Source organism: Mesocricetus auratus, unplaced genomic scaffold (genome assembly GCF_017639785.1).
Source record: "Mesocricetus auratus isolate SY011 unplaced genomic scaffold, BCM_Maur_2.0 Super-Scaffold_100001, whole genome shotgun sequence".
NCBI lineage: Eukaryota > Metazoa > Chordata > Mammalia > Rodentia > Cricetidae > Mesocricetus > Mesocricetus auratus.
Window position 1 is genome coordinate 3,563,919 of NW_024429187.1, and position 17,185 is coordinate 3,581,103.

Consider the following 17,185-nt stretch of genomic DNA (forward strand, 5'->3'; position numbering starts at 1 on the left):
TAAGAAAGGCTGTCCCAACACTACACTCATTTGGATAGATATCTAAGGTCAGGGCATCACACAACCAGACCCTCCCCTTCCTTCCCCAAGAGAATAAAGTTAAGCAGACAAACCTGCTCTCATTAAACCTACATATTTTTTCTGTGGGCTTTTTTTTTTCAGAATCTCATGTAGCCCAAGTTATATAGGTCAGGCTGTACTACAACTTAAAACAATTATCCTACCTCCTGAAAGTTTAGAATTTCGGGGTCATAGAATTATACTTCTAAAAAAGAGTTTGCAAATCACCTAACATAGCCCTGACTTAGCAGGACAGGAAAGTAAGTTTCTCATTATTAGAATAGAGCGCACTCGTTTTTCTACAAGCTAAAACTGCACCATTGGCTCTGGTGCTGCTGGTGGTTAACCTAAAACCCATAATATTTTTCGTATAAACCACTGCTGGGATCAAATTTTTTTCCATCCCAATAAATTTCTTAAATTTCTGTTCGGCTTACTTCAATTCCATCTTGTTAGTTTTTTGTTTTGTTTTGTTTTGTTTTGTTTGGTTTGGTTTTTCGAGACAGGGTTTCTCTGTATTGTTTTGGAGGCTGTCCTGGAACTCGCTTTGTAGACCAGGCTGACCTCGAACTCACAGAGATCCACCTGCCTCTGCCTCCCAAGTGCTGGGATTAAAGGCATGCGCCACCAACGCCCGGCTCCATCTTGTTAGTTTTAACTCCATATTTCTGTCTAGAGTTTTAATTTGGAACATCTTAATTTTACTAAAAAAATTTTTTAGAAGAGAGAAAAACTTTTTAGTGTGTACTTTACAGAATGCCTGAGAACTCATGTTTAGTAAACTATTCTTTTTAACGTTTTGATTTTATGTGTATCTGTTTTGCCTGCATGCATGCTGTACACTGCTTGTAGGTTGCCCACTGAGAGCAGAAGATGACATCGGGTCTCCCAGAACTGGAGTTACAAATTGGTGTGAGCCACTATGTGAGTGCTGGGAATTTAACTGGGCGCCGCTGAAGAGCAGCCAATGCTCTTAAACTCTGGGCCATTTCTCCATCCCCACCCTGCCTTTTAAGTTTTCATTTATTTTACATCTAAACTATTCTAAATGAGGCTCTATTTATGAAAACAATTTAACTTAGACTTCCATCCACTTTGTTTTTTTTAAGGGTGTCTGATTCTTTTACATGATAAAGCTCTAAAAATATGGGTCTTTCTTACATAATACAGGAGAACAGTCCTGCAGGAAATAGGAATGACTGAGATGGAGTAATAAAAATCTCCCTTGCAGAACTCCAGAGTGTGCAGTGTGTCGGGTGGTGTGGGGAGACGGGAGATGTGTGCATGCGGAGGTCAGAAGTCAACGTTAATCTTCTTAATCACTTTCCTCTGTAGTTTTGGTCTCTCACAGGACATGGACCCCACCAGTTTGGCTAGAATGCTGGCCAACGAGCCCCAGGACCTTCCTGCGCATACACTTTACCAGCTCTAGGGCTGAAGGTGCTTGCTCCACACCAAGCTCTCTTATATAGATGCTGGGAGTCAAACTCAGCTCTTCTTGCTTGCACACCAACTACTTTTACCTATGGAGTCATCGCTCCAGCCCTGGGAGGTTTATGTATGTATATCTTTTGTTGTAAAAGTTAACAGTGTATTTTCCAAAAGTCACTTGCCTGGAGAAGTCAAGAATTTTAGAAGTAGGAAGGAAAGGATTTCCTAATCCCTTTATACCACAAGGATATTTGCTACATGCAAAAGGACGATTAAAACTTGAGTAAAAACACTTATGATTATTTTATATAATGTAAGCAGCCTAATTCTCTGAGTCCTATTTCTTCATTCTTCATATCTAGTAAGAATGGTTAACGTTTATCAAGTTCTCACAATCTTCCAGGTCCTGTGCAGACATTTTATAAACTTTAATCCTCACAGCTGTCATGATTTTAAAAAGAATTAAATACAAGGACTCATTCATGCTAGGAACCAAATATTCAAATATTTTCCCCTCAGCTATTCCTTCAGCCCAAGAGTGACTTTTTTTTTGAGATAAGGTATCATGTATCCCAGGCTAGTCTATGTAGCCAAGGATGCCCTTGAACTTCTGATCCTCTGTTTCTACCTCCCACATGCTGAAAGTATAGTCATGTGCCACCATGCCTAGTTTATGTAGTGCTGGATCAAAGCCAGGGCTTCCTGCATGCTGAGTAAACTCTACCAATCAAGCCACAACCCCAGCCTGAGTACCACATTTAACAGGTCAGATTTCTTGCTTGATTTAACTCACATACTGAGGGTAGCCGGGGCTTGATTCTCACCAAGCTATTGTGACTCTAGAGGCCAAAAGCTCACCGACTATCATGTATTAGTCCAGTCCCCTAGGAGAACCATTGGGTCGTGACGTAGGTATGGTCCTTATGAATCATGGAATGAGGGAAGGGAGGGAAGGAGAGTGGGAGGGAGGGAGGAAGGTTGATGATGGGAGGGGTCTTAGATTGCACTGTTGTAGTAAGAGCTCTTGCAGACCAGTGGAACATCTTAGAGGTAACGCCGTCCACTATTGTAGCTCCCCATTCCTCACACACAGACTTGGCTTGCTCTCCCCGCTGACTCACCGGAGAATTGGTACAGTGGTTAAGAACGCTTGTTATGCTTCCAGAGGACCCAAGTACAGCTCCCAGCACCCACTCAGGCACCCACAACTGCCTGTGTCATTCCAGCTCCAAGGGTCCAACGTCTTCTCCGTCTTCCTCAGACACTTGCACACTTGTGGCATACAGACTCGCACATACACATTAATAAAAATGAAAATAAATCTTAAGAAAACAAAGGAAAGGACAAAGAGATGGCTCTGTGGCTAAGAGCACTTAATACTCTTTTTTAATTTTTAATTCATTTATTTATTCTATGTGTGTTTTATATCATGCATCTTGATCCCATTCATTCCCTGCCACTTTGCAACCGCCCTCCACCCCTGCACACACACACACCCAAATAAAACAATATTCAAGTGAAAAAGTGAAGAACATAAAATGAGAAGAAGTTTTAGAGGAAAAGAATTAAAAATTTCATCGTGAAAGCTGCAGAAGAGCAATTAATGCTCTAACAGAGGACTGGGGTTCAATCCCCAGCACCCACATGTTGGTTTACAATCATTGATAACTCCAGTTCCATGGTATCCAGTGCCCTCTTCTGGTGTCCAAGGGCCCAGGCACAAATGCAGAACACTTACACACATGCAGGCAAAACTCTTATACACATAAAATAATAGTAGATATTTGTAACCAAAAAAAATCATGGCCTCAGCAAGAAGCCATGACAAAGTTTCGGAGCACATTGAGGGGGGAGTACCTGGTCACTTGTACTCCTCTGATGTAGGATGTCCTTCTGCATACTGCGAGTATGTGTTGCTTTTATTGACTGATGAATAAAGCTGTTTTGGCCAATGGCCAGGCAGAATATAGCTAAGTGGGAAATCCAAACAGAGTTACTGAGAGAAAGAAGATAGAGTAAGGGAGACACCATGTAGCAGCCAAGGGAGTGAGAAGTCAGAACATTACTGGTAAGCCATGGCTAAGTGGTGATACACAGATTAGTAAAATGGGTTATCTTCATTGTGAGAGCTAGTCAGTAATATGCCTGAGCCATTAGCCAAACAATTGTACCTAATATTAAGCCTCAGAGTGTTCTTTTGTAAGCGGATTCGGGAACTGATGGGCAGTACAGAAAACACCCAGCAACACTCCTCTCTGGACAGCATGTTTTCATTGCTGTCTCTTTAAGTCATTCTGCCTCTTCAAGCAAATATGCTGAGCTTGTCTTCAATATCAGCTTCCCTGCTAATCTAGTTCAAGATGCTCTCATCGCTGGCCTAGACAACACCATCTCCTTGCTGCCAGCCTCAGTACCTTTAAAGTGATCCCCTGCCGTGCTCCTGGGGCCATCCCTTCCAATACAAAATCCCAACTATATGGGAGCCCAATTTCAGAAACTGGGTGAAGACATCTTCTTGTCACTCTAATGATAGGTGTGATGATCCTCCAGTGGTACATAAGTGACAAGAATCTCACCATCTTTCACTAACTAGTTTTGAAATTGCTTTATATTCTTTTTGGTAGGGGCACCGTTATTGAAACTATACATGGGCCTCTCCTGGTTACCACCTGTCGTCCATCTGCTTAAAATTCTTCCAAGTATTTTTAGGCTAAACCCCAACTATTAGGTCATAGTATACCAGGACCTCTAGGGCCCAGCTACTCCCTAATTCTTCACCATTTCCTCTGACACCTACTCCTTGGCATTTAACAATTAAAAACTACAGCACCGTTTCTGCAAGCCCATGCTCATGCCCCTGCCTTTCCCCGGAATGCCATGATGTCTATTCCTTTTCCTCTGCCTATGTCAGTCTCATTTTAGATTCAGCATGGCTGCCACCAACTTTCTAGAGTTTATGTGGACCCCAGTCCAAAGATGATTTAGTTCAATCCATAACCCAACTTAGGAACCCTCTCTGAGGCATGCGGCCAGGAAAGTGATCATTTATGACTGAACAAGACAACCAGCTATACCTCATGGTTATGTAAGTTCATCATAACCACTCAAAAACATGTTTTTAAAAATTGTTTATGGGTGTTTTTTGCCTGCTTGTGTGTTTGAGCACTGCCTGCATGCCTGGTGCTTGTGGAGATCAGGTCCCTGGAAACATAATTACAGAGAGTTGTGAGCCTCTGTGTGGAAACTGAGAATCAAACCTGGGTCTTCTTGGAAAACAGCCAGTGCTCTGAACTGCTGAACCTTCTCTCCAACACATGATTAGCTATTTTTTGAGACAGCTTTCCCCTGTGTACCCTTGGATGACTGAGAATTTGGTATGTGCCTCGTAATGGTGGTGCACACCTTTAATCCCAGCACTTGGGAGGCAGAGGCAGGCAGATCTATGTGAGTTAGAGACCAGCCTGATCTACAGAAAGGGTTCCAGGACAGCCAGGGCTACCCAGAGAAACCCTGTCTTGACAAAAAACAAAGAGGGGGTGGGGGCAATGGACTTGGTGTGTAGACTGGCTGAACTCAAAACCATAGCTGATGGGGAAGACCTGTGTATATGTCAATAAAGCACTGTTGGCCAATAGGGAAGCAAGATAGGTGGGACTAGGAGTCCAGGAGGACTCTGGGTAGGAGAAACACAGGGAGTCACGATGTAGCCCGCCAGAGAAGTAAGATGTCCGGAACTTTTCTCCAGTAAGAGAAATACTTAGATTAACAATTATGGAGTAAATACTTAAGTCAGAGCTAGCCAGTAAGAAACAAGCAAGGCCAACAGCTTCATAATTAATACAGCATCTTGTGTGTTATTTGGGGACTACAAGGCGGCAGAGCCCAGGCGACTGGCGGGGAAAAAACCAAAGCTGCTGGCAAGGAAAAGGCTTCTTTCTACACATAGCAACCTTCCCACTTCTTCCAATTGCTGGAAGCAAAGGGCTGCAGCACTGTGCCTGGCTCTCCACCTCTTGCTCTATTTCATCGTGGATCCATTAGTTCCTGTTCCCCCACTTTCCCAATGGTTAGCAGTTAAATAGCACTCACTTAAAGTCAAAGAACTAAAGATAAGAGCACTTACCTTAAGCTGCACGATGGATGGAGATTTTGGAGTCAGAAGCCTAAGGGAAGCTTTCCCTTGGCAAGTTCCATGGAGAAGACTGAACCCTTAGCTTGATGTCTGTGGGGGGTGGGGGAGGAGAGAAATAGGGGGAAAACGACGGGAGGGGGGAATGGATGAGGAAGGGCAGAGTCTGGCAACTAGCTCCTGGTCATTTCCTTCTGGTTTGAATTGTTGTAAATTTTCTGTCTTTTCATCGTTGAGTCTCATATAAATATGACTCACACAGGTAAGGAGGCCAAGGCAGACAGCAGATTAATCCTAGATACGATTAGAATTTAGCCAAAGTATCTGCAGCTGTTAAGATTCTAAATGTTTTCCTTGGTACTTTTTGATAAGCCTCCCTTTTTTTTGCAAGACTGAAAAGATGCATCTTTCAATCATACATAGATGGGAAATAGCACAGAGGGGAAAAGTAGAGAGCCAAGATTATGGGATGAGATGCAAGTCCTCACATGCATACTTAAATGGGCATCCTGCTGCCCACTCCTACGCTCCTTAAAGGACTCAGCTTAGTGGCTGAGTCAACACGACTCAGTGGTTGTCAGCCAGTAGTTTACTTTGAGGTAGCACAAGGACTTGTAATAATTGTGAACAAATCAGAAAAACAGGAATGACTAAAAGACTCATTAGGAATGTTTGCACTGTGATATTGGGAATGAAAACAACAATCAAAATGGTACTGACCATTATTATGAGTCATGAAATTGTCTTCCTAGCCATTGTAACTCTGATCAAACAAGCATACAATTAAACTTTATATTAGAACTTAAGTTTAGACCATCTGGAAATATAAACAAAAAGAGAATGATGACAGGAAATTAGTTCCCTCGGATTTCAAAATATCTTCCAAAACTACACTAATTAAGACAGCTGTTACTAGCAAAACCAGACAGGGTATATCAATGGAAAGAGAGAGACAGTCCACACATGGACCCACATACCAATAAAATTAGTTTATAATTAAAGGAACATTCCAGGGCTGGTGAGTAACTCAGCAGTAGAGCACTTGCGTGGTGCGCACAGAGCACTGGGTTCAATTCCCCAGTACTGCAAATAAAATACTAGAGATGTGTAGGAAAACTATTCACTGAGTGATATTATGATACAATTTTAAAATCAAAAGGATTGTGAATCTGTATTTTTCTCTTTTAGATAGGTAGATAGATAGATAGATAGATAGATAGATAGATAGATAGATAGATAGATAGATAGATCCCATTCTGCTTCCTGTTTCTAGCCTTAAATGGGACCAGGTCTCAGCCTTCAAGCTAGAAGCTATCTTTGATAAATTCAAGGGGATTAGAGTTCCAGCCACAATGATTGAGGTGGTTTGCTGTCTAGGAAAGAAAGTCTGAGTCAAGTATAACACCAGTGACACCTTGGGGACTTGAAGAAACTGATAACACCCCACACTGGCACCCATTAGAATAATGTCACTTTAAAAAAGTGATACAAGATTTTAAGGACTGCCAGAGTCCTGCATGTATCAGTCCTATGCTGCAAGGGCCATCTGTTTCGGAGTGATGTCTTTAGGGCTGTGTTGGGAACCAGCCGAACAGTCCCAGGTCTGTCCCTGAGTCGGGGAGTGTGGGTCAGGGAAGTCCTAGTTACCCAGCGGCGTTAAGGACAAGACAGAGACATTATATCATCTCAGGAGGACTCTCAGTTAATACAGAGACCACGGTTTATTCAAGCATCTTCTTAAATAGCCTTCCAAAAGCCGGGATACTGGTAGAAGACATCTATTATCATGTATAGAGCTGATATCAAATATTTCCTTTAACCCTGGAGACACTCCTAGAACTGCAAGTCCTCACTAGCCCTCAGGGTGGGGATGGATTCACCCAGGGCCTAGGTCTTATTGCTACACAAACTAGGAGCAGCCATGCTCCACCTGGCTAGGCCATCCGGAGGTAACCAGCCGACATCTAAAAGACAATAGGAAATCCAAGCTCCTGGAATTGAGCTGAGGCCTATTTCTGAAAATATCATATTCGGGCCCCTGACAAAGGACCATGTGTCTCTGGGAGATTGTGAAACCCACGATGGGACCAACCTGAACCTTTAATACCAATAGACGGGATTCCTGCTCTTTGCCTGCCCTGCCTTCCTCTCCTGCCCTCACATGAATAAGGACTTCGATACTGAAAACTAAATAGATAGATCCCAGAGCAGGACATGATGGCATACACCTGTAATTCAGCACTCAGAAAACCAAGCAGAAGGATTGCTACAAATTCAAGGCCAACCTATGCTGCATGGGGAGGCCAAGGCCAGCCTAAGATAGAGAGCAAAATCATATCTCAAAATAAGTAAATAAATAAATACTTGGTAAAGACTTAAGTATAAAAATGGAATTACAAAGCTATTGAAACAAAACAATGAGTTTGTGTATAGTCTTTATGTGTATATCTTGTCATGGAGAAAGTTTTCTCTGATTATAACATAACATTCAATAACCACAGAGGAATTGTTAATATAAAGACAGAGATTTCTGGGTTGAAGATGTAACTGAGTGGTAGAGTTGGTATGCTTGCCTAGTGTGCACAAAGCCCTGAGTTCCATCCTAAGTACCACAGAAAGCAGGCATGGTGGCATGGACCTGTAACCCTAGCTCTTGAGAGGTAGAGGCAAAAATATAAGCCAACCTTGGCTACATAGTGAGTTCAAGGCCAACCTGGGCTACTCAGGGCCCAATCACAAAAAAAGGAATACTTCCTCCACAAACACATCAGTAAGCATGTGAGGACATGCAAATATTGGTAAGAGATACGTATGTGTGATGCATTTAGGGGAAAACAGCAGGCTGTGAGCTGACTCAGTTGTTAAATGGCAGGATCTCACTATGTAGCTCTGGTTGTCCTGGAGCTCATATGTAGACCAGGCTGGCCTCAAACTCAGAGATCCAGCTCCTATACCTCCCAAGTATTAGGGTTAAAGGCATACACAATGCCTGGCTTCCTCCTGATACTCTTGCAGAGGACCCAGGTTTAATTCCCAGCACCTACATGGGAGGTGACAATGCTCTGTAACTCCAGTCCAAAGGGACCTGACACCCTCTTCTGACCCCCGGTGGCACCAGGTGCCCAAAAGGTACACTTACTCCAGTCCAAAGGGACCTGACACCCTCTTCTGACCCCCGATGGCACCAGGTGCCCAAAAGGTACACTTACTCCAGTCCAAAGGGACCTGACACCCTCTTCTGACCCCCGATGGCACCAGGTACCCAAAAGGTACACTTACATGTAAGCAAAACGCTCACACACATAAGATAATAAGCCTAAATAAAGGAAAACAGTAATATTGGCAGAAATTGAAGTGTGTGTGTGATCTAAAAGCTTTCCCACTAGGACTCTATCTTACACATTCACACAAGAACAGAGAGATGTATCATTAAAGTTTTCCATGTCTTTATTAATAGAACATGAAGTAAAGCAGGAATTCTAAAAGAAAAAAAAGGGAAGATATGGTGCTCTACCCAACAGATACAGAATAGTATCTAACATATATTATTGACTAAAAAAAAGTTAGAAACTGCACATGGTGGTCAGTGTGCCTATAACCCTAGTCTTTGGCAAGCAGATATGGGGTATCACGATCCCAAGGTCAGCCTCAGCCACATACTGAACTTGAGGCCATCCTGGAGACCCTGCCTTCAACCCCCCCATCCCCCGCCACACACACACACACACACACACACACACACACACACACACACACAATGAGTGGAGTATAGCTCAATGGTAAAATACTTTTGCCTCACATGCACAAGGTCCCAGGTTCTACTCCCATCATACACAGACACAGACACAGTTATTGTCCCTTTTCAGGGACATTACAAGTGTGGAATATAATTTGGGGTGAAGGGAGAGCTAAGCAAATGTCTGGGAACATACTGGGCACTGTCATGTAGCTGTACTGTTTATCTGAGGAGATGTCTCAATGGCTACTTTGTTACTTATTGCTCCAGTATGACAGAAAGCTCCTGGCAGGGAAGCAAGCCATTGGTCATAGATGAGAGACAACATCGGAGTTCCTCACAGGCATGGGTTATGGGTGTGGTTAATACATACACCGGGCCCTCACACTAGCCTATTTGTTTCTGTATACTATACCATCATATAAATGATCTAACACAATAAAACTGCCCTAAGTAAACAAGACACTGCTAAGTACTGATGCCATTGTCACCCTCATGCCCAAGCCCTCAGCGGTCCCCAGTTGCCTTCTCCTAAGCCTGCCATTTAAAGTGCTCTGTCATCTGTCCCGTGCCCATCCTTTGTCCTTAGCTCTTGACTCTTCTCAGCTCCTGGGTGTCTGTGCTGCAGCCAGACCTGCTTGTTTGTACTTCCCACTCTGCTGCACGCCATTGTGACTTTGTAAACACATCTTTACTTGCCTGCTTGAAAAAGCATGTGCTCCTTTTCAGAGACTTGGCTTTCAAGAGACTTGCCATGGTTCCTTGATATTTCATTTCTACCTGTATTATCTAACTCAACACACTACCCTGCAATTATTCATTAAATACTCAGTTAAAGGATGTAAGCAAGTCTGCAAGTTCCCCAGTAACTATAGCTCCTTAAGGGTAGAAACCCAGTTTAGTGTTTAGTTTTATGGGAGTGGATACAAATACATGTGAATACATGTGTGTGCTCCCTTCCTCCCTTCCCCTCCCTTCCCATCCCCTCCTCTGTCTCTATCTCTCTATCTCTGTCTCCCACCCCTCACCCCCCACGTGTGTGTGTGTGTGTGTGTGTGTGTGTGTGTGTGTGTGTGTGTGTGTGTGTGTGTCCAGTGAACATAACTTGGGTCTGGGTCATCAGGCTTGGCAACAGGCACCTTTACTCCCTAAGCCATCTTGCCTGCCCTGGAAGGATGTCTTTGTAGTGTTGATGTTTCTTGACACAGAGACAAACTGGGTACAACCTGCACCTCTCTTGAATCCCCAGTCCCTGTGGAAGGGCGTCACTCTCCATGGCTTTGGCATTGAAAACTGTAAAGACTCTTTCTGTGTGGACTACTCAGCTGGCACCAACTTACACAGGGGAGGGTTTTCTTTCAGACACACCAGAGCACCGGCTATACATCATTCCTGTCTTGACAGGGAGCTTTTAGGCAAATGCTTGAACTTTCTCCCTTCACATAGCGAGCATCTCTCCAAACAAGCTTGGATGGTAACTTGTTTTCTTTGGCAAAATGATTAATGGGGACAATTACTCATATGCCTGATTGCATGACATTTCCAATAACATTGTCATTTTGTTTATGGAGCACCGGGTAAAAATACCCAGGAATCTACTACCAGTGGAAGGACCACCTGTCTGCTAGAGGCACTGAAAGGAGAAGCTGGGAAGGATACCCAGGAAAGTCTAATTCTGTCACCAGCCTCCTCCTAAGTCTGCACAAATGACCTCTGAGCTTAGCAATAGCACGCGTGGAAACGAGAAATGCCTTGGGCTGGCTGGGGACCCAGATGCCCTGTAGGCAGCCAGTGAACCAGCAGAAGGGACTCTGGCGCGTGAGCATAGCAGGGTAGAGGAGCTGGGCAGCCAGGAGAGTCAAAATCCAGATTGAGGGATAGAAACAAGGGAAGTTGTTGGGGCAGAAACACATGACATGACTGGGAAAGTAAAGCAAGGGTAGCTAGTCGACACTTCCACCTTGTTGGGACCCAAAGTGCAGGACAGGCTAGTTTCTGGTAGAAAGCTCTAGAAAATACCTGATTGGGCCCAGGAAGGTGGCTCAGCCAGTAAAGCACTTGCCACACAAGCCTGATAACCTGAGTGTGACCCCCAGATCCACGTAAAGGTGGGAGACAACCCCACAACACTGTCCTCTGACCCCCACATGCACTGTGGCGTTCATGTACACACACACACACACACACACACACACACACACACACACACATAACAAATTGGGGACGATGACCTCAGGCCAGACCAAGTATGGGGGCAGGTGTAAAGAGACTGTTTGCTGGGCCATGGTGGTGCATGCCTTAATTCCAGCACTCAGGAGACAGAGGCAGGCAGATCTCTTTGAGTTAGAGGCCAGCCTGGTCTACAGAGAGAATTCCAGGACAGTCAGGGATACACAGACCCTGTCTCAAAGAAACAAAAATGAGGCAGGAGGGGGGGAGGGGGTCCGGGGACACGACACACTATTCATTCAACTCGGATTAAAAAACAAGTAGAAAGGGCTGAGGCAGTAGTTCTGTTGGAAAGGCTTGCCTAGCATGCACAAGACTCTTGTTCAACCCCCAGCACTACAAAAGCAAAACAAAACAGACGAGCAGACTGTGACTCATCCATCACAGGAAGAGATGCAGCAGAAACAGCTCAGGTGTGCGCTTTAGGAAGACCACCTAGAAAAACACCGTGTGGCTAAGGCCTATTGATTTAACTAGGGGGGTTTTGAGACACGGTTTCATGCAGTTCAGGCTGCTCTTGAACTCTTGATCTTCCTGTTTTCACCCTCTGAGCCCTGAGATCACAAGCATGTATCATCATATTGGTCTAAGGCCTTCCTTCCAGGCATGCATGCATTTTGAATATTTTAAATTGATTCTTTGACAATTCCAAATGTGTATACAATGTATCTTGATCATATCCAGCAAACCCCCCTTCCCGCGCCCTGGATCCCCCTCATACTTTCTCCTCCTCCCTTCTTGTCCTTTTCTTTTTAGAGCCCACTGAATCCAGCACGAGCTGCCTGCACGTACTGATTGTGGAATCACCCATTGGAGTATGGGTACCCTAACAGGATGCGCACCCTAAAGAAAAATGACTGTGTGGACTGCATCCATCAGCTGCCAATGTTCCTCAGCTATGGGAAAGCAGAACGAACTCCTCCCCTCGGTGCTGGAGTGCTGACTTGATCTCATGCAAGCCTTGTGCTGGTCAGCACTGCTTTTTGAGTTCATGAGTGCCATGCCATGTCGTGTCCAGAGGAAAGCATTTCGCAGCATTGCTTTCTGTCCTTTGACTCTTACATTACTTCCACCCCCTTTTCCTTGATGCTCCTTGAGTTGCGGGGGAGCATAGGAGGACTAATATAAGTGTCCCGTTTAAGGCTGAGCACTCAGTGGTCCTTACTCCGGGCACTTTAACCAGTCTCTGCATTGATCACTGCCCCCTGCAAAAAGAAGCTTCTCTGACCCGGGTTGAGAGCAGCACTAATATATAACTATAAACGTAACATATTTAAAAGGCATTTTGACAGCAAACAACAGTAGAGGTTCCCCCAGGCTATGAGCTTTAGACCATAGTACCAGGCATGAATTCCCTCCTTAGAGACCTCAAACCTGAGTAGAACGCAGTTGGTTATCCTCATAATAGTCACGTCACTATTGCACAGGCAGGCACACACATCTTGCCTGGCAGGCTGGCATTGTCATAGGCAGGGTCCACTGCTGGGTAAGTCCACTGACAAATTTTCCTCCTTAGTGGGGCTGCATGGTACCTTCCAGCACTATGAAAATTGGCCATCAGGGAAAAGATTTTCAAGTCATTTCCAGATTGTTTTCCCCATATCCTGCAACCAAAGAATGTGGTATCTTCAGCAATAAGATCTTACCATTGGAAAAACCTTTGCAATCAGCACCATTCACCCTAGACACGTAAGACTGCATTGTAAAAGCCATCCACAGCGAGGAGAGAATTTAACATGGGCCGGATTGCAAAACAAGCATGAAAGGGTGCCATTTAAACCTGTCTGAGATAGGCTTGGAATGCAGACTTTCTAAAGGGCTATTTCATGTAGCCAGCAAAAGTAACCCCTAGTGATCTGGATTGCTTTCTATGACAGAAGCAAACCTGACACCTAAACAGGGTTATACTGACATTTAGGGATAGTGTTCACTAAAACAACTATTCCTTCTAACAAAATACTACTCACGGTGACAGAATATATGTGCTAGACCAAAGGTGATGGCTCACACTTGTAATTCTCAATCCGAAGGTTGAGACAGAAGGGTTGTGAGTTTAAGAAGTTGCTCAAACAAACATAAATAAAAGTTAGTATTAGACAGGTGAGGTTCCAACTAGCAATCCTTCCATTCCAAAGAGATGATGTTAACATAAAGATTTTGGGAAACACTTGGATGCTATGTTGTTCAGGTATCACTGAATTAACCAGAGAAGACAGATAGCAAATACCATCAAATTTACACAGATATTTGAGAATAATTCTATAAATCAAAGGAATTTGAAGAATATATACTATTTAAAGAATATTTGAAGACATATACTATAGTGGAAATACTTTTCAAATATGGTCTCATGAAGTCCAGGCTGGCCTAGTGTGAAACATTCCTTTACCCTGTATGAATATATGTTGCTGTGATTGCTTTAATAAAGAAACTGACTGGCTAATAGCTAGACCGGATAAGGTTAGGTGGGAGTGCCAAACTAAGAATGCTGGGAAGAGAATGAAGTCTCTGGAGTTGCAAGAGATGCAGGGAGAAGGAAGATGAGTGTATGTTGAAAGAAGGTACCAAGCCACGAGGCAGAAGAGGGTAGATAAGAAATATGGGTTAATTTAAAATGTGAATTAGCTAGTAACAAGCCTGAGCTATTGACCAAGCTTCTATAGTTAATTTTAAGCCTCTGTATGTTGGGAAACAGCTGATAGGACAGGAAAATTCCTGCTACAGCCTAGAATGAGTTATATAGCCAAGGCTTGCTTGCCTTAAACTCCTGATCCTTCTGACTGGTACATGTGTGTTAACATGCCTGGTGTTTTGTTGTAGCAAAGGGTTCAGGGCTACAACACTTCTCAATGAGCCGGGCAAAGGGCTAAGGATTTAAATGAAGACAAAGACAGTGGCTCATTCTTGCAAGGAGAATGGCATTTATTGTAATAAGAGTGGAGCATTAAATACCAGTAGCAGGCACGGTGGAAAACTACCAAGGTCAGGAGCTCACATTCCCAGGGCCCCCTGGCAAAGGAAGGGCAGACAACAGAATTTAGACAATAAGGATGGGCAGAAAACAGGAACTTACATTCAGGCTATATTGGGAGGAGGGGACAAGAGGTATTTTGCTAGAAGCTCCTAGTCACAAGTTGGTCAACCGACCCCCATGGGGAAAGGGTACAACATTTTGTTTTGTCATTATAGCTCAAGATGGCCTTGAAATGTAGCAGTCTTCCTGGGCTGCCTCCTGAGTGCTGGGCTTACAAGCCTGTGCCCCCATACCCAGCCCTAGCATGGAATTCTTATATGGGCAAGAGAAGCGTTTTTTAAGTTAATGAAACTAAAAATATGCATTAAAAAGAAATCTGTGGCTAGGGACATAGCCCAGTGGCAATTCATATGCTTGGCACATTACCTTGGTCTTATCCCACAAGAGAAAAACATATAAGCACAGATATGTGGATAATGTATGCTCTCAAAGAGAAAAATCAAAATATCTGTAATTTTATAAAATAATGTTAGAATATTGCTGGAACTCTGGTCCTGTGAAAGCATATTTATGGTCATAACTGTGTCTATAGGATCCCAATAGTAAATTTTTTAAAGATTTTTTTCCTTTATATTCAGGCACGTGTTTTTGTAAATGTATGCTGTGTTTCAGAGGCCAGCAGGTCTAGAGGCACAGGTGATTGTGAGCCTCTGGACCTGGATGGTGGGAGCTGGCCTCCAGTCATCTGGAGTAGTAGGAAGTATTCTTAATCACTGTGCTGTTCCTCCAGACAGTTAAAAAGAGATAGGTTTTGTTTATGAGACAGAGTCTCATCGTTAATCTCTGCTAGATTGGAATGCACTATTTGAACCAGGCTGGGCTAGAACTCAGAGATTTGCCTGCCTCTGCCTCCTGAATGATGGGATTAAAAGTGAGTTCCACCAAACCCATCCTTTATTATTTTTGTTTGTTTGTTTTTGAGACAGTGTCTCTGACCATAGCACCAGCTAACTTCAAACTCTTGGTGATCATCATGCCTCAGACTTCCAAGTGCTGGAATTAAAGGTGTGAGCTACCATGCCTGACTCCAATAGTATATTTTAATTTACATTTTCCCCTCAGAGATGGGGGAGCTGAGCAGGGGTGAAGCCCAATTGGTAGAGTGTTTGCCTAGCATTCATGAAGGCCTGGGTCAGATTCCCTAGCACAACGTAACACCAGGCATGGAGGGATACACCTGTTATCCCAGCACTCTGTAGAGAGGCAGGAGGATGAGAAGATCAAGTTCATCTGCAGCTAGATAATGAATTCCACGATACTGGGCTACATGAAACCCCGTCTTAAGAAAAGACAGGCTAATTAAGGCAAAAGTTGGAAGAGTTGAGGCTACTTCTTTAAAAAAAAAAAAACACACTCGGGAGGCAGAGGCAGGCGGATCTCTGTGAGTTCGAGGCCAGCCTGGTCTACAGGGCGAGTTCCAGGACAGCCTCCAAAGCCACAGAGAAACCTTGTCTTGAAAAAAAAAAAAAACCAAAAAAAACAAAAAACAAAAAACAAAAATCCTATGGGGGGATATGGAGATATGGCTCAACAGTTAAGAACAGTTCCCTGCACCCATGCCCAGCAATTTTGAGTTGCTCCCAGGATCTAACACTTTCTTCTGTCCTCCGCAAGCACATGGGACATACATAGACACTGACACGCATGCACGCACACACACACACACACTGACACACACACACAAATGAAAATTAAAATAATTTGGGTTAACATTTTCATCAACACGTGTCATTTGACTCTCCCAATCACTCCTCTCCCTCATTATCTTCTCCATCTCCCTTTCCCCTTGAGCTGGTTCCCTTTCTTCCCGTTAGCCTACACATCTACTTCCTGTCAAATGTATCCAGTCAGCCTCTCGTTTTTCCCTCCCTAAATATCTCTCCCTCACCTTTCATGATTCTAGTTGTTTTCTTTTTAATAAATCTTCTTAAATGTTTTATTTTTATTTTCATGTGTATTGGTTTGCCTGCAATTATGTCTGTCCACCACATATGCACAGTGCCTACAGAGGCCAGAAAAAGCCAGAAGAAGGCATTGGACTCCACTTGGGCTGGAATCAGATAGTTGTGAGCCACCACATGGGTAGTGGGAATTGAACCTGGGTCCTATGGAAGAGCCACTGGTGATCTTAACCTCTATGCCGTCTCTCCAGCATTCCTCTTTCCAGTTTTGTCACACACACATACACACACACACACACACACACACACACACACACACACACGTTTGTTTTCTACATATGAGCAAAAAAAAGTGGTATTTTGTTCCATGTGCCAGGCTTTCTTTGGGGCCACCAACCAGCTCCCAAATCACTACATGGAGGCTTCTTAGTAGTTGTGAATGCTCGGCTTCTCTTATGCTTGTCTCACTAGCTCTTATTTAATCTATTTCTCTTCGTCTACATTTTCCTCGGGGCTTTCACCTTTCTTTCCTTCTGTGTATCTCACTTTCAGTACTTACCGCGTCTGACTGACAGATGACCGGCTTCTGACCTTGGGCATCTCCCTTTCTTTCTCCCTCATTCTCTCCTCTTTCTTCTCCCTTGAGTCTAGACTTCTCCTCCTGC